Source organism: Schistocerca serialis, chromosome 2 (assembly GCF_023864345.2).
Source record: "Schistocerca serialis cubense isolate TAMUIC-IGC-003099 chromosome 2, iqSchSeri2.2, whole genome shotgun sequence".
Lineage (NCBI taxonomy): Eukaryota > Metazoa > Arthropoda > Insecta > Orthoptera > Acrididae > Schistocerca > Schistocerca serialis.
This window is the reverse complement of record NC_064639.1, coordinates 498,255,269-498,277,000: the sequence shown is the minus strand read 5'-3', so window position 1 is coordinate 498,277,000 and position 21,732 is coordinate 498,255,269. Positions and strand designations below refer to the sequence as shown.

The following is a 21,732-nucleotide window of genomic DNA, read 5'->3' as shown; positions in this document are numbered from 1 at the left end:
CTCCAGGAGGATGACCCTGGTATGCTATCGATGCCAGGGTCTGGCGCACTTCGCGGGTGATTGCACCCGCGAGGTGCGATGCGTTAAGTGTGCTGGTGGTCACGCCTCCTCGGAGTGCTCTAAACCCCGAGACGCCCCCCCCACCTGTGCCCGATGCGGTGGAAGTCACACGGGCAGTTATATGGGCTGCCCAAAAATCAAGTCATTTAAGGCAAGCCAGAAGCGATTTGCAGGAACATCGGCGTCGGCCCGCCCGGGCACCAGTTACTCCGGTGCCCTGGTGGGTCCGGCGCCATGCCCCCCCCCTCTTTGCGTCTCGCACCCATCCCGCCCCTCTGGGCTCCTCTCCACCACCCCTCCTCTCCATCCCCATCCAACCCCCCACAACATCCTTCCCTCACCTCCCCAACCAGCAGGTGTCAAGCACTGCTTCCCCCTCCCCACAGCGGGTGTCACGCTCCGCTGTTCCTTCCCCACCCCACCGGCAGGCGTTAAGCACTGCTTCCCCCTCCTCCACACCGGTACAGTTGCAGCAACGCCCTCTCCCCACCCCATCCACTGATTCCACCCAACTAGGCGATATCATCACTAATATCGTCGAGGCACTGACCTCCGCAATCTCCACCACATTTACCTCCCTCCTCCAAACCATCCCACAACAGCTTGCCACCGCCCTCTCCCAATCCATGTCCCACATCACCATCCCCATCCCAACCAGTCATGGCTGTTAGACATCACGGTTTGACAGCCATGATCTGGAACGCCAATGGTCTCCACAAGCAACAGGGCGAGTTCCGACAATTCCTCCTAGATGAGGGGGTTGACATTTGCCTTGTTGCTGAGACGCACCTCAAACCCGGTGTTTTTGTTCGTGTGGCAAACTACTCCTGCTACAGAACTGACAGGCCCACCGCCTACGGTGGCACGGCGGTGTACGTACGTAATTCCCTCCACCACCATCCCATACCCCTTCCCCCACTTAACACTGTGGAAGCCACTGGCGTTGTTGTCCACACAGTGAGGGGTCCCATCACGTTCGTGGCTCTATATAGACCACCACGAGGCCTTCTTGAAGCACTGGACTATGAAGCATTACTGTCGCTCGGCAACGACGTCTTCGTTGGCGGCGACTTCAATGCCAAACACGCTGCCTGGAACAGTAGACTGACGAACACATCTGGTCGTCGACTCCTTCGGGTCGCTGAGCGGCATCTTGCCCGCACCATCGGCCCGCATGAACCCACCATTTACCCCTCTGGAGGACGTCCCACAGATGTCTTGGACATCGCAGTGGTGAAAGGTCTACCCCACCTCATCACTGCTGCCACCCGCATTGCCCTAGCCTCGGACCACCGGCCGGTCATCTGTTCCATCGACCTCGATGGAACTCTGACCGCGCCGAGCGAAGGCCTGAACATCCGCGGTATTGACTGGCAGTCCTACCAGAGACGGGTCGAAGCAGCCCTACCCACAATCCCTGCTGCCGATCAAACGGACGCAGATAACACCCTCATACACCTTACCACCATTGCCCTAGACGCCGGAACAGCAGCGACCCCTCGCCGTCCACACAGACCCCCAGACCATCTGCGTCCACTCCCCCCCCACATCGTCGCTCTCATCACAGAGAAAAACCGGATCATTCGAGAATGGCAGCTCACTCGAAACCCGGCAACCAAGCACCTCATCAATAGACTACAGCGCCAAATCAAGGCTGCGGTGCAAGACCACCGCAATCAGGCATGGCAGAACAAAATCTCTGCCATCGACCTGAGTGACCCGTCTGCTTGGCGGCTCACAAAAAGCCTTCTGAGACGAGGGCAACGGATCCCCCCACTCCAGGTTGGCAATGACTTTGTGTCCGAACCAGACGCTAAGGCCAACGCCTTGGCTGATGCTTTCACGCACAACTTCACACCGGTCAGTGACCCCGTTGACCCCAACCATATTCGCCTGGCAACGGCACGCCTCCCACAACTCCTTGCCGTCCAGGACCCTGAGGATGAAATCACTCCCATCAACGAAGAGGAGGTTGAACTGCAATTGCGGTACCTCAAATCCAAGAAAGCTGGTGGCCCCGATAAGCTGACGAATGCCCTACTCAAACAGCTTCCCCCAGCTACTATCCCCATCCTGACGTCCACATTCAACAACATCCTCACAACCAGGCAATATCCCTCTGCCTGGAAACATGCTGAAGTGGTCGCCATGCCCAAGGCTGGGAAGGATCTTCGTTCCCCTGCCAACTACCGCCCCATCAGCCTCTTGCCCGCCATCTCCAAGGTGTTCCAGAGGCTGTACCTTAAACGACTGCTCATCCACATTGCCCGAGAACGAGTCCTCCCTGACGATCAGTTTGTATTCAGTCAGGGACATGCAACTACCCACCAACTCCTGCGCCTTGTAGAAGAGGCACTGGACGCCATGGAACGTAGGGAGTACTTCGGGGCCATACTCCTCGACGTGTCCAGAGCGTTTGACTCGGTCTGGCACGAGGGGCTGCTCTACAAACTATTTTCCCTTGGCTTTCCAGTGTCTCATGTCCGGCTAATAGCCACATACCTGGAAGGTCGCACCTTCCATGTTAGGATCCCAGACGGGAAATCTACACGACGACGAATCAGGGCAGGAGTACCACAAGGCAGCGTACTTGGACCGCTGCTCTACTCCCTCTTTACAGCCGATCTGCCCTCTGCGCCGAGGGTACATTTAGCCCTCTACGCAGATGACACTGCACTCTTCTCTCGTTCTCGGAGTGCGGCAGTTCTTCAACAGCGGCTCCAGGGGGCTACAGATTCCCTAACCGATTGGGCTAGGACCTGGCGTCTGGCATTTAATCCCACCAAAACCCAAGCCCTCATCATCTGCAGACGCCACATACCCATTCGGCTCCCTCAGGTGACGGTCCTTGGTACCCCAGTCCCTTGGACTCGTACTGCGAAGTACTTGGCGGTTACCCTGGACCAACGCCTCACCTGGCGCCCCCACATCGATGACGTGCGTCGAAAGGCAATAGGGAGGCTATGCCTGCTCTACCCTCTCATCAACCCAACCTCCTCACTCCCCACACACATTGCTGTTAGACTGTACACCTCCCTTGTTCGCCCCATCCTTGAATACGCGGTGGTGGTGTGGGGCAATGCTGCCCCCACCCACCTCCGTCGACTTCAAACCGTCCAGAACAGGGCTCTCCGGCGTGCCCTCCGCCTCCCCTTCGACTTCCCAACCCAAGAGCTCCATAACCTGGCCGAAGTGCCGCTCCTTCGCACCCGCATCCTCTTCGCAGCCAACTCCTTTTACCAACAAACCCGTCACTCTCCTAATCCCCTAATCCTATCCCTGGGTACCCGTATTCACCGACTAGCCACCACTTGATGGCCTGACCTTTTATTTCGCCCCCCATGACTTCACACGCAATAGCCATCTCACCCCATGACAATCATTCACCCTCACACCATAGAACTCTCCCCCAACATGTCAAATCATTCACTCCCTAACACGCCATCCCCCCACACCCACACCATCACAAATGCTGGCCTAATCATGACAGGCCCTTCCTTTTTCCCTTCTCCATCTGTCACTCTCTGACTTCTTTCTCTTTACCCAACCCTCCAACCCGCCACATCAAGACCGACTACCACCACCATCAAGACGCCGCTACGAAGAAGAAGAAGAAGAAGAGGCCAGGATAATGGCCTTTCGCTTTCACTATCTCTCACTATTCCTCCTCCTCTCCTTTAATCTGTAACTTAGTAGTAATCCACGGCCAGTCAATTGGGCCATTCGTTTTCCCACTTCTTCCACTATCACTCTAACTATCCTTTCAACTTTTGAAAAAAAAAAAAAAAAAAAAGCACAAAAGCCAACACCAAAAAACCACCCACCATGTAACCCCTTATTACCACCACACCATTTCAGAAGGAGAAGCGCATAAGCGCTAGAACTTCGTTTACTGAAGAGGGTCCATCCCTCAGCCCTGTGCGAAGTGAAGTGAGTGTTGGGCAGTTGGATGTGAACAGCGCGCAGCGTTGGGCAATTGGAGGTGAGCATCCAGCAGTGGTGGATGTGGGGAGAGAGATGCCAGAGTTTTGAGCGGACGATCTGGACGTGTGTCCGTCAAAAAAAGGAAATTTGTTTATGACTTTTGAACGCTGTTAAAGTAAATTATTGTTTGTTCTCTATCAAAATCTTTCATTTTCTAACTATGCCTATCAGGAGTTAATGCCTTCAGTAGTTAGAATCATTTATTTAGCTGGCAGTATTGGCGCTCGCTGTATTTCAGTAGTTCGAGTAACGAATATTTTTGTAAGGTAAGTGATTCATGAAAGGTATAGGTTATTGTTAGCCAGGGTCATTCTTTTGGAGGGATTATTGCAAGTCAGATTGCGTTCCGCCAAAAATTTTGTGTCAGTTTAGTGATGATCAGAATAAGGAAAGAGAGAAATGTCTGAGTACCTTCAGTTTTGCTCAGCTGTTTGAAAATCAAATAACGTAAGAGGTTTTACTAACACAGTCGGGACGTTTCAAGTTCCTTTATGATGTAATGGAGCTTGTTGTGGTTTTCAGAAAAAATATCTTCATGTTAGTCTGTTCTGTGCAAGCCTCATCATCTCTGAATAACTACTGCAATCTATATCGATTTAACCAGCTCATTGTATTTGTCTTGGTCTCCCTCTACAAATTTACCCCTCGTCCCCCCACCTCCCCCCGCTTCCCCCAACACACAGACACGCGCTTCCTTCCATTATCAAACCGACTAGTCCTTGATGCTTCACAAGGACCCCTTGAAGGCGAGTACGCAAGTTCAGTCTTTAGTAAGGTTCATTTGAAGATGTTGTGTTAACAATTGTGACAGGATAAATATTAGCGGCTAATGTCTCACCAAGTGCAGCAGGAGGGCGGCAGAAAATGAGTGCCCGATAGGTGCACACATTAACCTTCTGTGGGATGTATGTATTATATTTCGCAAGAAGGACATCTCAGACATTCAAGAAATATTCAAAACAAACCATTAACTTTCACCATTAACGCCGAATAAAAAATGGCGCATCACATTGGTCACAAGCGTTCGCACCATCAAGATCGAAGGCGAATTCGGGATTTCCAAAACGTGCAGAACATTGAGCTAGGTATCCACTCATGAAGAACGCATGTAGGATCATGTTGGTGTAACGGGCTGATGAAAACTGGTGGAATATGATGCCATGCAACGGAATGCGATACAGTCTGTCGTGAACGTTATCGTTAAACTGGCTGTCCTTTAAAGCGTATCTGCACACATTGCCAAAATGTGTTTTACTGTCACGGAAATCAAATATTCAGAAGCTGAATTTGTCCAGTGGTTCCAAGTGGTATGAACTGCAATTTCATACACTTTTCCGGAGGGATAGCTTGCTCTAAAGGAGTGTGATTTTTATACACAGGCCAGGAATCAAGCATAAGCAATTTATTTTGACCAGCTACTGGGCAAAAGCACTGCTCATACCATAGTTGTAGTAGTCTTAAGCCCACTTTCTCAACCTTGTTTGCCGTGATGTAAATATTCCCTATTGACCCTGCAAGATCACCCTATTGACCTTGCAAGATCACGCACACGAGAAGGAATCACAGGAGGCAAAGCACTTCCCACCTCTCACAGCACAATAAATAACTTTCCAGCTAATTTTTCACATGGATTAACAGTTGACATAATTGTCCTTAAGGCACTGATGTTAGCTGATCTTGATACAAGTCCCTTGGTACTTTCATATGCATTTGCTCTTCAAATCCCTACTGGTCGGAGTTAAAATCAAATTCGTTACTGAATTTCAGCCTGATTCCGGAGTTTGCTGTGGCGAAATGTCGTTATCTTACGTCTTCCAGTTCTGTAGCACTGTTTAAGTTATGCAACCACCCACTCCTTCCCTTGAAATCACTGAAACCTATGTCGCTCGCAATGTGATGTGCGTTACGTAGTAGGTCACTATCATGCACATCCTATAAATTAATCGAGTATCCTTGGAACCTGCCAACACCAGATTTTGTAACAAGTGCGCCTTGAATTCCATTGAATATCCGTAGTTTTTCTTATGCCCTATACGGTCATACTGCTGCCGACTTACTCGAAATCTCTTCATAATTGTTTTTTGTATTCTGTGCATGATCTTCCATGTACGTAATTATGTTTAGTACCCGTCCTTGGATAAACGTTGTCCTTCATTACGTTTCACTGGACAAGAGTTTTGTGGCTACCTGTCCAACAAAAATGATGAACTACATGGCTCGACACCTATTTCAATAGAACTTTCACTTGTTAAGCACGAGCCATCACCATTGTACTCTTCATGTACATTGTCTCGCATTTGAGCGTATAAGACACCATATATGCCACTGACTCACTTGCAGAGAAGGCCAATATTTCATCTGCTACTCCTTTCTCACTCTGCGAAATTCCTTAGGTTCCTTTCTGACGAAATGTCAACTTCGGCAACTGTTGTTGTAGATATAATGCAATGTTTGCTTTGGTTATCGTTGCCACTGCTCTGCTTGGTATAAACTCACCTAGCACTGTAGCACTATTGTAAGTTACTCGCCGACTAAACAGTTCAACTACGCTCTGCAGGTTCATGCTGTGCTCATCATTGGATACTTCCAGTCCCACCCTGTTGCTATTAGCAGCCAATATTGTGGTTGCATGGTACGCAATATGTGGGGCGTCGAGTGTCGTAAACATTATTGGCCTTTTGCGATCTCGCACTCAAGAGGTTCCTTGTGAGACTTTGACTTTCCAACCGATCCCTTCTCTTAATCAATTTCTTTTTTCACCCAATTTTATTCAGTACCTCTTGACTACTTTTTCGATTTACCCGTCTAGTTTTCAGTATTCTTCTAACACAAACTAACCAAGAACTTCAACTTTTTTCGATCGAAGAAACGAGAGAAAAAATAATGAAGACGTACTGCTTGCCGAAACTTTCTTCGCTGAAAATGTCTTCCTTGATTCTGTGTTGGCTAGCTGTTCACCATTATTAGATGCAAGTGTTAAATAAGCAGCAATATTACCAACAACAAAGAAGACGTTCCAAACATTTTAGCGCCAATAATATGTCTGTTACAACTGATTGTTATATCAGCGTCACCATCTCAGGTGACAGTTTCTTTTAGGGACTCAATAACAATTATTACTGTCGCTTGCTTAGTATTTTAAGTGCACAGTTTACTGATTCAATACTTAAGACTATAACTACACTCCTGGAAATTGAAATAAGAACACCGTGAATTCATTGTCCCAGGAAGGGGAATCTTTATTGACACATTCCTGGGGTCAGATACATCACATGATCACACTGACAGAACCACAAGCACATAGACACAGGCAACAGAGCATGCACAATGTCAGCACTAGTACAGTGTATATCCACCTTTCGCAGCAATGCAGGCTGCTATTCTCCCATGGAGACGATCGTAGAGATGCTGGATGTAGTCCTGTGGAACGGCTTGCCATGCCATTTCCACCTGGCGCCTCAGTTGGACCAGCGTTCGTGCTGGACGTGCAGACCGCGTGAGACGACGCTTCATCCAGTCCCAAACATGCTCAATGGGGGACAGATCCGGAGATCTTGCTGGCCAGGGTAGTTGACTTACACCTTCTAGAGCACGTTGGGTGGCACGGGATACATGCGGACGTGCATTGTCCTGTTGGAACAGCAAGTTCCCTTGCCGGTCTAGGAATGGTAGAACGATGGGTTCGATGACGGTTTGGATGTACCGTGCACTATTCAGTGTCCCCTCGACGATCGCCAGTGGTGTACGGCCAGTGTAGGAGATCGCTTCCCACACCATGATGCCGGGTGTTGGCCCTGTGTGCCTCGGTCGTATGCAGTCCTGATTGTGGCGCTCACCTGCACGGCGCCAAACACGCATACGACCATCATTGGCACCAAGGCAGAAGCGACTCTCATCGCTGAAGACGACACGTCTCCATTCGTCCCTCCATTCACGCCTGTCGCGACACCACTGGAGGCGGGCTGCACGATGTCGGGGCGTGAGCGGAAGACGGCCTAACGGTGTGCGGGACCGTAGCCCAGCTTTATGGAGACAGTTGCGAATGGTCCTCGCCGATACCCCAGGAGCAACAGTGTCCCTAATTTGCTGGGAAGTGGCGGTGCGGTCCCCTACGGCACTGTGTAGGATCCTACGGTCTTGGCGTGCATCCGTGCGTCGCTGCGGTCCAGTCCCAGGTCGACGGGCATGTGCACCTTCCGCCGACCACTGGCGACAACATCGATGTACTGTGAAGACCTCACGCCCCACGTGTTGAGCAATTCGGCGGTACGTCCACCCGGCCTCCCGCATGCCCACTATACGCCCTCGCTCAAAGTCCGTCAACTGCACATACGGTTCACGTCCACGCTGTCGCGGCATGCTACCAGTGTTAAAGACTGCGATGGAGCTCCGTATGCCACGACAAACTGGCTGACACTGACGGCGGCGGTGTACAAATGCTGCGCAGCTAGCGCCATTCGACGGCCAACACCGCGGTTCCTGGTGTGTCCGCTGTGCCGTGCGTGTGATCATTGCTTGTACAGCCCTCTCGCAGTGTCCGGAGCAAGTATGGTGGGTCTTACACACCGGTGTCAATGTGTTCTTTTTTCCATTTCCAGGAGTGTAGCACATACCAACAAGCGCCATCTTGTGGTGTGTCCAAGTGTTTTCTTACCCACTTCGAAGATTTCTAAGGAATCACTTCTGATGGTCCCTAAACACCTTCTAGGTGTTTTCTGCGTGTATTTAGCACCAGCTACGTATTACATTACTTCAACCTACTAGTAATCTGCTTCCATACTGTTATCTTCATCATTCTCCTGAAAAACCAATATTTCTCAAATTGAACCTTATACTGCAATAGGATTCAGATTTGTTTTTTGTTTTTGAGACGAGTTAATGTACCAAGTACTTGAAACTTATCCGATAGAAGTTTGATAAAGACGTGACGGTACTACGAAAGCATATTCTTTGCTCTGTCTAATCTCTAGCAAGAATTTTGAATATTATGATGGTGTCAACTCCTGACCGATACACATAGTTAAGCATTCGTGTTTAATCTATCTGTCGATATTGCAGAATCATATTTCGTATGCGATATCGAAACGTCTGCGCACATTGCTTTCACTTAGGACACTCTTGGAACCTGAAGCCACGAAGACTGACAGTTTCCAAATCGATCTCAGACTCTTTCCTGAAACAGCGTTTTCGTAACGATGCTTCGAAGGAGAATAAGGCGGCTTCCCCATGCATAAACTGCTCATAGCGCAGAAAACAACACGTGTGAAAATAATCACTCATGTGAAAATGGACTGAATATACCAGATTATCCAAAATAATAAAAAAGTGACAAATCCATAAAATACAGAAACTCAAGGAATTTATTGTTATTAACTATAATTTTTTTAACACAACAATGAATATTCTCCCGGTCTCCTATCATCTGCCCATTACGTAAAATCATGATCTTGTTGGTTCAGATGGAACTAATGCTGACTAGCTGTTACGTAATCAGTAGGCAGACGAGGATCACTTTCCAGTTAACGAAGGTATCAATACACGCAACTATGTACGTAATTATTAGAACCAGCATTTTTATGTAATATCAACAGACATATGACAATGTACATATTTGTCTAATGGAAATGGGTAAGCTATGTATGAATGCTTGCAATATCCCGAAATTAAACAGTAGTTTCAACTGAAATCAACTTTCAATTACACCATAGCCTATTATAGTATCTTAATACTTTCTTAACCTTACCAGCAACAGGAAAAGAACATTAAGAAGATAGATTTTACATTACATATTTCTTATTTTGACGGTCTATAATGCACTAATAAAATAAAATTATTTTCGGTCACATTTGTTTGCTAAAATGTCCATCTTTACTTAAATTACGAAGACACCTTAACAGTCATTTTTATGTGCAGTGAACAACCAGGCACTTCCCAAAATTTTCTGCAGTCATCCATTGCCACCGATAAGAAAAAAATGCTTTTGTAGCAGGAAAACGATCTCTCCACATCGCAGGACGTTGATTGAGCAAATTTCAGAGGCTGAAATATTCCTGATGAGACGCCCTCTGGGGATTCTTTCTCCCCCGCTGAGGATTTTACTGGTAGCAGCGAGAGTCGAGTAGTCTGGATTTCTTACCAAAGCAGCGTTAAACTTATTCACTATGTAAGTAGGCTGTTTAAGTTTTTATGTTGGTAACGCCACGTAGCGCTCTGTACGAAAATCACTGACTGTGCTGTGTGCAATCTGTGGCTGGTTTACGTTGTTGGAATATTTGCTATTGTAGTTTTGGGCAGTTGGACGTGAACAGCGCGTAGCGTTTGCGAAGTTGGAGGTGAGCCGCCAGCAGTGGTGGACGTGGGGAGAGAGATGGCAGAATTTTGAGAGCGGACTATTTGGACGTGTGTCCGTCGGAAAAACGAAATCTGTAAGACTGGATTTCATGAACTTATATATATATATATATATATATATATATATATATATATATATATATATATATATATATATATATATATATATATATACTCCTGGAAATGGAAAAAAGAACACATTGACACCGGTGTGTCAGACCCACCATACTTGCTCCGGACACTGCGAGAGGGCTGTACAAGCAATGATCACACGCACGGCACAGCGGACACACCAGGAACCGCGGTGTTGGCCGTCGAATGGCGCTAGCTGCGCAGCATTTGTGCACCGCCGCCGTCAGTGTCAGCCAATTTGCCGTGGCAAACGGAGCTCTATCGCAGTCTTTAACACTGGTAGCATGCCGCGACAGCGTGGACGTGAACCGTATGTGCAGTTGACGGACTTTGAGCGAGGGCGCATAGTGGGCATGCGGGAGGCCGGGTGGACGTACCGCCGAATTGCTCAACACGTGGGGCGTGAGGTCTTCACAGTACATCGATGTTGTCGCCAGTGGTCGGCGGAAGGTGCACGTGCCCGTCGACCTGGGACCGGACCGCAGCGACGCACGGATGCACGCCAAGACCGTAGGATCCTACACAGTGCCGTAGGGGACCGCACCGCCACTTCCCAGCAAATTAGGGACACTGTTGCTCCTGGGGTATTGGCGAGGACCATTCGCAACCGTCTCCATGAAGCTGGGCTACGGTCCCGCACACCGTTAGGCCGTCTTCCACTCACGCCCCAACATCGTGCAGCCCGCCTCCAGTGGTGTCGCGACAGGCGTGAATGGAGGGACGAATGGAGACGTGTCGTCTTCAGCGATGAGAGTCGCTTCTGCCTTGGTGCCAATGATGGTCGTATGCGTGTTTGGCGCCGTGCAGGTGAGCGCCACAATCAGGACTGCATACGACCGAGGCACACAGGGCCAACACCCGGCATCATGGTGTGGGGAGCGATCTCCTACACTGGCCGTACACCACTGGTGATCGTCGAGGGGACACTGAATAGTGCACGGTACATCCAAACCGTCATCGAACCCATCGTTCTACCATTCCTAGACCGGCAAGGGAACTTGCTGTTCCAACAGGACAATGCACGTCCGCATGTATCCCGTGCCACCCAACGTGCTCTAGAAGGTGTATGTTAACTACCCTGGCCAGCAAGATCTCCGGATCTGTCCCCCATTGAGCATGTTTGGGACTGGATGGTTCAAATGGCTCTGAGCACTATGGGACTCAACTGCTGTGGTCATAAGTCCCCTAGAACTTAGAACTACTTAAACCTAACTAACCTAAGGACAGCACACAACACCCAGCCATCACGAGGCAGAGAAAATCCCTGACCCCGCCGGGAATCGAACCCGGGAACCCGGGCGTGGGAAGCGAGAACGCTACCGCACGACCACGAGATGCGGGCTTGGGACTGGATGAAGCGTCGTCTCACGCGGTCTGCACGTCCAGCACGAACGCTGGTCCAACTGAGGCGCCAGGTGGAAATGGCATGGCAAGCCGTTCCACAGGACTACATCCAGCATCTCTACGATCGTCTCCATGGGAGAATAGCAGCCTGCATTGCTGCGAAAGGTGGATATACACTGTACTAGTGCCGACATTGTGCATGCTCTGTTGCCTGTGTCTATGTGCCTGTGGTTCTGTCAGTGTGTTCATGTGATGTATCTGACCCCAGGAATGTGTCAATGAAGTTACCCTTCCTGGGACAATGATTTCACGGTGTTCTTATTTCAATTTCCAGGAGTGTATATATAATGACTTTTGAACGCTATTAAGGTATATACATTGTTTGTTCCTCCATCTTTCATTTGCTAACTATGCCTATCAGTAGTTAGTGCCTTCAGTAGTTAGAATCTTTTATTTAGCTGGCTGTATTGGCGCACGCTGTATTGCAGTAGTTCGAGAAACGAAGATTTTTGTGAGGTAAGTGGTTCAGGAAAGGTATAGGTCGGGGCCATTCTTTTGTACGGAATATTGAAAGTCAGATTGCGTTGCGCTAAAAAAAAAATATTGTGTGTCAGTTTAGTGTTGATCAGAACAAGTAAAGAGAGAAATGTCTGAGTACGTTCAGTTTTGCTCAGCTGTTTGAAAATCAAATAACGTAAGAGGTTTATCAGCACTGTCATTCATAATTTTTCTAAGGGGATGTTTCATCTACCCTCTGCCCAATATCGCCTATAAGTCAAACAGCTTCTCAACAATTTCTAACGATTTCTTCTAAGGCAAGCTGATAAACCTAATTCTGTAGTGCTGCTGGCAAGGAAGACGAAGTTTCTAAGGATGTACGCCAGGGCATTTCTATGTTAAATTCAGTGAAAGCATTTTGTGCCTCTCGGAAACGAATTAATCACAGTTTCAGGACTTGAAATTTTACATTATAAAAATCGACACTTCAATCCATGTAGCGCACGTCGTTAAGACAAGCTCAGTCGGGAACGCTAGGCTCTCCAGAAATACATCCCGCACCTTTCGTTCTATTCAATTAACTGATATTCGCATCGTGATGCAGACTGATCTTCGACCTAGGTTAATGAGTCAAATGATTCGTGTTTGTTTACTTCAGAACGATTTCCAAGACAATATTTCGGTATTTGAACATAGCGATTCGATTTTATTAAATTTTCCACTTTTGCTTCCCATTTTAATTTTTCCTCTTTTTTTCTAGTGGCAATTTATCCATGAGGCTATTTCCCCAGTCGTCCTAGTCAAGTTACGTCCCAACCACAAAATGTTCAAATATGTGTGAAATCTTTTGGGACTTAACTGCTAAGGTCATCAGTCCCTAAGCTTACACACTACTTAACCTAAATTATCGTAAGGACAAACATGCACACACCCAATGCCCGAGGGAGGACTCGAACCTCCGCCGGGACCAGTCCATGACTGCAGCGCCTTAGTCCGCTCGGCTAATCCCGCACGGTCCACAACCACACAGTCCAGTCACATTAACGTGATCACCCGTCAGAAGCCTGATCACGTGTTGGAGCGCGGGCTGCTACGTGCCGTACAGGGAGAGAGTCCATAACGTCATGGAAGGTACCGACAGGGACGTGGAGCTATGCCAAGTCCAGTGTCGCGGCCAGCTGCGCTAAGTTTCTCAGCTGAGGATCCATGATGCGAATAACCCGAATGAGGTGGTCTCACCGATCCTCGATCAGATTTGCACCTGGAGAGTTTGGTGACCAAGGGAGTATGGTAAACTCATCATGGTGTTCTTCGGACCACGTACATACACTGCGAGCTGGTGACTCATAGCATTGTCCTGCTGGTAGATGCCATCGCGCGGAGGAAGAACAAACTACGTGTAGTGGTGGACGTAGTCTTCAAGGACAGATGAACACTTGTGTTGATCCATTGTGACACGAAAACATTCTCCAGACTATAACGTTCCCTCCTCAGTCTGGGCCTTTCTGGCGTTTGTTGCAGGGTATTTGCTTTCAGACGTTTCCGCCTTACATGGCAAGGCCAGCTGTCCGATGGAGCATAAAACGAGGTTCCTCTGAAAAGGAAACATGCCGCCACTCAGTGGACATCCAGCTGCGTTACTGGCGTGCAAATTCCAGCCTTCGTCGCCGATGAACAACAGTCAGCAGCTGCTGCGGAGGCCCATACTCAGCAACATTCGCTGAACGATCACTGAGGAGACGCTGTTGGCAGCCCGTTGGTTCATCTGGCTCAACAGTTGCGCGCCCATTCACTTTTACACATCTCGCGATCGTTCGGTCACCCCTGTCGTCTATGTGCCGTGGTACAAAGGGCATTTGAAAAGTCCGTGCAAAATCCGAGAGATGGCACCACTGGCGCGTATCGAGGTCATATTTAGTTTGTAGCATCTTTGGAAAGAACGCACACCACGTTTCGCCCATATTGGTCTATTTCTTTGTGTTCGGCATTCGTGTGAATCAAGGAAGTCGAGTGATTGTCAAAAAATTGACGAAAATGAATTTCGTGTGGTGATTAAACATTACTTTATGAAAGACAAAACGCTTCAGGAGACTAAAGAAGCTTGATAAACTTTACAGTGACTCTGCACCTTCGATTAGAACAGTTTGTAAGTGCTCCAGAATGACATTTTCACTCTGCAGCGGAGTGTGCGCTGATATGAAACTTCCTGGCAGATTAAAACTGTGTGCCGGACCGAGACTCGAACTCAGGACCTTTGCCTTCCGCAGGCAAGTGCTCTATCAAATGAGCTACCCAAGCATGACTCACGCCCCATCCTCACAGGCAAAGGTCCCGAGTTCGAGTCTCGGTCCAGCACACAGTTTTAATCTGCCAGGAAGTTTCAGTTTATAACTGGTTTCAGAATTTTCGGAGTGTCCGTGGGCACAAGTGATGCTGAAAGTTCTGGACGCCCTGTGGAGGTTACGATTCCAGAAATCATTGATAAAATCCATGATATGGTCACGGATGACAGGAGAGTTAACGTGCGTGAGATTGCTAGTGCTGTGGGCATCTCGAATGAACGGGCACATAATATTTTGCATAAACATTTGGACATGAGAAAGTATCCGCAAGATGGGTTCCGCGATTGATCACGCTTGACCAAAAATGGAATCGTGCGAAGTGTTGCAAGGATTGTTTGCAGCTATTCAGGAAGAATCTGCAGGACTTTAAGCGTCGTTTCGTCACTGTGGATGAAACATGGATACATTAGTATACTCCTGAGACCAAGCAACAATCTAAACAATGGGTTACTAAGGGAGAATCTGCGCCAAAAAAGGCTTCCTTCAGCTGGAAAGGTTGTGGCGACTGTCTTTTGGGATTCGCAAGGGATAATCCTCGTCGACTACCTGGAAAAGGGTAAAAATATTACAGGTGAGTATTATTCATCATTATTGGACCGTTTGAAAACCGAGCTGCATGAAAAACGCCGACGATTGGACCGCAAAAAAGTCCTTTTCCATCACGACAATGCACCAGCACACACCTCAGCAGCTGTGGTCGCAAAATTAATGGAAATAGGATTCCATCTCGTTTCACATCCCCCCTATTCTCCAGACTTGGCTACCTCGAACTACAATTCGTTCCCCAATTTGAAGAAATGGCTGGCGGGACAAAGATTTTATTCAAACGAGGAAGTGATTGCAGCAACTAATAGCTGTTTTTCAGACTTGAACAATTCCTATTTATTCGGAAGGGATCAACAAATTAGAACAGCGTTGGACGAAGTGTATCATTCTAAAAGGAGACTATGTCGAAAAATAAAAAAGGTTGAACTCAAACACGTTTTTATTTTTGCACGGACTTTTCAAACGACACTCGTGTATCACAGTTATCTCACGCCGGGTTTGGATAGCGCCATGTTACTTCGGAAATGCTTCCACCCTTGGCCCGAAAGGCAATAATAACGCCCTTTTGGACGCCATATAAATACTTCCATTTCCGCATAACGACAACGACTGCACTGTTTTACCGTGTTTCACCGACACGCTTTATATACCCTCCACTGCTAGTGGTACCACCTTTTGTATATGAGTGGTTATTGCACGTTGACGTCGAACATATGCGATAGTCACCTTAACGTGACCGGACCGTGTATGACCCCGCTGGGGTCTAGTGAAGGAGGGGATACAACCTGTTGGCTTTGACCAATGACGTCATACATTACTCATAGATAACAATGTCTTCACTTTCAGCCATAGATAATAAAACAGTTTTGTGTTCCGGATAAGCGCTATCATTGTACATTAAAATAATTGAATGTGATTTTAAAAGAGATCGCTACATATTGCTCAAAATATTCTTCGTGTGCATATATTTAAATAATTGGTTGTTTGCAATTCATTCGGTACTTAATTTCATTCTTAGTGATATTGAGGTAATTTGGACTATTAGTTTCTTACTTAGGACAATTTTTAGTATCTCATTTTCGTTTGTAGGTATGGATTTATCTGTTCTGATGAACCTGGATGGTTTGAGAGACGCTATGGGCGTAGACATATTGGCCACGATTTGTTTTTTACAAATGTGTGGTGTCGTTGCCGAGTATGTTCGATGTCGTGAGTGCGGCGAACATATGCGCCTCACAAGTGTATCTCGTCGCCGTACTCACGGCTTATTCGTATGGCGCTGCAGCAAAGATCGGTTTTGGAAAAAGGAAGTACAAGAGGTGGGAACCTCCGGTGGGATTATTGGTTTGAGAGGCTGTAGTTTCAGGTCAAGGGTGAGACGATGTAGTGTTTAAAGTAGTACCCAATCGAAGGAAGGAAGTTTTGGTCAGCTTAATCGAATATCACGTTGGAGAGGGTTCCATTGTAATTTCAGGTGGTTTTTCTTCATATAGGGATTTAGGAGAAAGGGGTTATCAGCATCTCGTAGTTAATCACAATATTGAGTTCAGATCATTATCCACAGGGGCTTGCACAAATAGCATAGAGGGTTATTGGTCAGCTGTGAAATCTCTTGGGAAGGGAAAACGCCGGATCTCCACACTTTAAAGTCACTTAGACGAATATTCATGGAGGCGTAGTATCCCCCAAACGTGTTGCCCGTTTAAATGTTTACTTAAACGCGTTGGGAAAATATACCGTTAGCTAGTTTCACATTAGGATGGGGGGTGGGGGAGGAGGGGGGTGAATGTGTGTGTATGTACGTGTATGTGTGACTGTGTGTGTGTGTGTGTGTGTGTGTGTGTGTGTGTGTGTGAGTGAGGGTTTTCGTAATGTTTTGTTTGTTGTTTATGTGGGTATGTGATTTTTGTTGATGTCTTTCTAAGCGAGCTTCGGTTCTTTTAAGAAGTTCCCGTGTGGTAGGTTCAGTTTTTCATTTTTTTCTTTTACTGCATTTGACTATTTTGACGTATTTCATTGTTGTATTACACCATTGCGTATGTTTTCGTGTAGTCCAGTGCGTAATAGAAATTTCGCAGCTGTCGTTCTTCTTTCGTTTCCCAGCTAGTACCAGTACGATTTTTTCGAATCTGTACTAGCAATATTAAAGGCGAAGCGCCCGACACAACTAAAATTTCTATCTCGTCCTTCAGCTGACCTTTACACTGGCACTACCTACGTATTCGAAAAGAACGACATATGTAATATTGATGAGATTTACCTATATATGTCAACTGGAGAGCAGGATACAAATGTTGTGTATAGCTGTGTAGCTCATCTAAAGAATGGGATACTATTGTCACTGCTGCGACCAATACTACAACTTTCAGTCGATACTATTAGCATCGAAGGCGAAAAAAAAACTGTACCCCACAGTGAAGTACAGGACACAAATGGTATATGTGTCGTCTTATTGGCTCTTCGCGTAGTTCCCCTGAAGTACAGGCTGCAAATGTAACTACGTCCAGCAGTGTACATCTATATAGGTCAACGGAGGTATGGGAAGTACGGAATATGAATATTATGTACGTAGCTCCTTCTGCCTTCGGTAGTACTACTATCTACGTAAGAACAGACTATTAGTGGTAGCGGAGGCGAAAGGAACAACACATTCAGTTCAACTGAACAACAGGATATTAATGCTAACGAAAACGAAGAAATCGACGTACGCTAAACTTGTATCCCGTACTGTAGTTAACCAACACAGCTCGAATGAGGTTCGAGACACAATCCATATATTTGTGACGTGAGGTATTCCATGCTACCAATATTTCCATCCATTTTTTCCGCTTCATTTTCCACAGAAATAATACGATACAAACATGCGATATCCTTGACGTGAAAATACTACTTGCCTTGATGTATGTCAATGATATTTTTCGTCTGTCGTATTCCTTTGTTTCTGAACAGTCTTTTCAGCTCTTTCATCTGTGTAATAAATGCTCTCTGGCCATTTCTGACGTCATTGGTCAAACATGACGCAGTTCTTAACAATACAGGGCTCTCTGCAACACCCACGCCGTTGCCTAGCATCAGTCTGAGACAAGGCGACTGAGGACCAACATGAATGTATCCGTCTCCCCGTCGGCAAGACATTAGGAAATCAGTGGGAAGCATTAAGAACACGGAGAAATGATAGCAGTGAGGAGGTAAGTCATACCCTTTACATGCGATCTTTGGATCGATTATGCGCTGGCAGCAGAGAGTATAATTGTGATTACTGTGAAGCGACCGTGCTTGGAGGCAGTAACGTTCGAAGCTGATAGTCGCCAGTTGGAAGCAGTGCCGTACAAGCAGAGCTGATAGTCGGGTCATGCGTACGGTTATTGCGTAACGCCACACCGTTTGCTTGAAGTGTTCTTTAGTGGTGTCTGTGAATGTCAACGTTCGTGGGTTTAATGAAATAAATATTGTATAGTAAAATCGGAGAATTACTAATTTCAATAGTATGTCGCCCAGGATCACTTACAGTAACGCGTAAAGCTAACAGTAGGAAAGCGGCATTTCTAATCAAAGTCAATTAAATCCAGGCCACCCGTTGACAAAAAATGAGTGTATTCGGTGCTCAGACGCGGTGTGTAGCCTAGCAGTGGCATCCAAAGCACGGGAGTCGAATCGATTGCGCTCCCTGCGGAGGCAAAATACACTCCTGGAAATTGAAATAAGAACACCGTGAATTCATTGTCCCAGGAAGGGGAAACTTTATTGACACATTCCTGGGGTCAGATACATCACATGATCACACTGACAGAACCACAGGTACATAGACACAGGCAACAGAGCATGCACAATGTCGGCACTAGTACAGTGTATATCCACCTTTCGCAGCAATGCAGGCTGCTGTTCTCCCATGGAGACGATCGTAGAGATGCTGGATGTAGTCCTGTGGAACGGCTTGCCATGCCATTTCCACCTGGCGCCTCAGTTAGACCAGCGTTCGTGCTGGACGTGCAGACCGCGTGAGACGACGCTTCATCCAGTCCCAAACATGCTCAATGGGGGACAGATCCGGAGATCTTGCTGGCCAGGGTAGTTGACTTACACCTTCTAGAGCACGTTGGGTGGCACGGGATACATGCGGACGTGCATTGTCCTGTTGGAACAGCAAGTTCCTTTGCCGGTCTAGGAATGGTAGAACGATGGGTTCGATGACGGTTTGGATATACCGTGCACTATTCAGTGTCCCCTCGACGATCACCAGTGGTGTACGGCCAGTGTAGGAGATCGCTCCCCACACCATGATGCTGGGTGTTGGCCCTGTGTGTCTCGATCGTATGCAGTCCTGATTGTGACGCTCACCTGCACGGCGCCAAACACGCATACGACCATCATTGGCACCAAGGCAGAAGCGACTCTCATCGCTGAAGACGACACGTCTCCATTCGTCCCTCCATTCACGCCTGTCGCGACACCACTGGAGGCGGGCTGCACGATGTTGGGGCGTGAGCGGAAGATGGCCGAACGGTGTGCGGGACCGTAGCCCAGCTTCATGGAGACGGTTGCGAATGGTCCTCGCCGATACCCCAGGAGCAACAGTGTCCCTAATTTGCTGGGAAGTGGCGGTGCGGTCCCCTACGGCACTGCGTAGGATCCTACGGTCTTGGCGTGCATCCGTGCGTCGCTGCGGTCCGGTCCCAGGTCGACGGGCACGTGCACCTTCCGCCGACCACTGGCGACAACATCGATGTACTGTGGAGACCTCACGCCCCACGTGTTGAGCAATTCGGCGGTACGTCCACCCGGCCTCCCGCATGCCCACTATACGCCCTCGCTCAAAGTCCGTCAACTGCACATACGGTTCACATCCACGCTGTCGCGGCATGCTACCAGTGTTAAAGACTGCGATGGAGCTCCGTATGCCACGGCAAACTGGCTGACACTGACGGCGGCGGTGCACAAATGCTGCGCAGCTAGCGCCATTCGACGGCCATCACCGCGGTTCCTGGTGTGTCCGCTGTGCTGTGCGTGTGATCATTGCTTGTACAGCCCTCTCGCAGTGTCCGGAGCAAGTATGGTGGGTCTGACACACCGGTGTCAATGTGTTCTTTTTTCCATTTCCAGGAGTGTAGAAATTCTCGAAGGCACTGCAGGGTAACACGGTTTTGCAAACTAGACATCCAGTCTGCTTGTCAAGGTCTGTCTGAAGCAGTTTATGTGAGGAGAATAAATTTTAGAAATCTGGTAATTACAGAAAAATTGGAAGAAGTTATGCATGATCCTACATAGTTTCCGTGGCAAATGATATGTGTGTTCGATCATACGAGCGACATTGTTCGAAAATTCGGGTGTGTCACCGTAGTGTCTCGAAACAGTTTTTGATGCACATATCACAAACAATAATATATTTTTTACAAGAAGTTCCAAAAATTATAGACGAATTACAAACATTAAGCTGTTTTTTGTCAAAAATCTACTTCCCCTTTTAAATCGTAGGTATCTTAACAAACGAAATGAAATGTGTTTTGTAATTGTTTCCGCTTAAGATGGATAAGCTTTCTTCAGTGCAGTTCGTATCTTCAGTCCCAATACTGTGCATCTTGATTTACTCTGCTACTCGTCTCCCTAGAACTGAATCGGTAGAGGTCGCTGAAATTCGAGCTGCTAATATGTTAATTCTTCTCCATGCTGACATTGGCGATCGAATGATGTGCCCAACTTTGCCAATCAAACAAACGACATTAGTGGTCAAGCTGCCGTCACGCGGAACACGAACTCCGGGGTCAGGATGGTTAAGGGAAGGTTGGCGTCAGAAGTATTCTACATGTTGTGCATTTTGGCCTTTCTAATCTCTTAGTTAAAAAGTGTAGTTTAAAGAGTGAACTGGTTCCCTACCTAGAACTGGAGCGCACATTTCACGTTCAGCAGGATTTGCTTCGTCCTTTTGAAGAAGGAACGCTTGCCGTGGTTGATATTCCGAACTTACGTGTGAAGAGTCGTAGCGGCAACGAGGAGCAAACTGAGGCAGCTGTCGTCCAGAGTATTTTACATTCGAAAGAGCCAGTGACTATAAATATTGTTATTTGGTATCAAGAAGCCGTCGTGGATCAATGAATTAAAGGAGGGCAGCTGTACGTGCCCTGCAGGTGCATGTAAAAGCCATTGCTGCACGCCTGCAATGACAGCGTTTATCTGTTATTTATTTACCCTCAATAGGGATTCACGGCAAGTGTAAATGATATGTATTTAATGGTTTTGCAGAGAGTCAGATTCAGAAATAGAAATCCTTACATGTACTGACACTAAACAAGGGTGGGAGGAAATAAGGACTCCGCCATGAGTCCTCCTGTCACTGAACTTTGCCTCTTCCCAAGAACCGATCAGTGATGTTAGTGACAAAACGGTTCCAAGACTTAAGAGTCTTTCCCGCCGTAATCGTCCACAGTCAGAGGCGGAAATAGTTTTGAATTAGGTGAGAGACCCCAAGACTGTTCTACGA

The 21,732-nt window shown here is 47.5% G+C and overlaps 1 pseudogene; it reads left to right on the top strand.

Annotated features, from left to right (window-relative positions):
• Nucleotides 1-720: 720 nt before the first annotated feature.
• On the top strand, nt 721-21,620 carry LOC126456140 (uncharacterized; annotated as a pseudogene).
• The last annotated feature ends 112 nt before the right edge of the window (nt 21,621-21,732 follow it).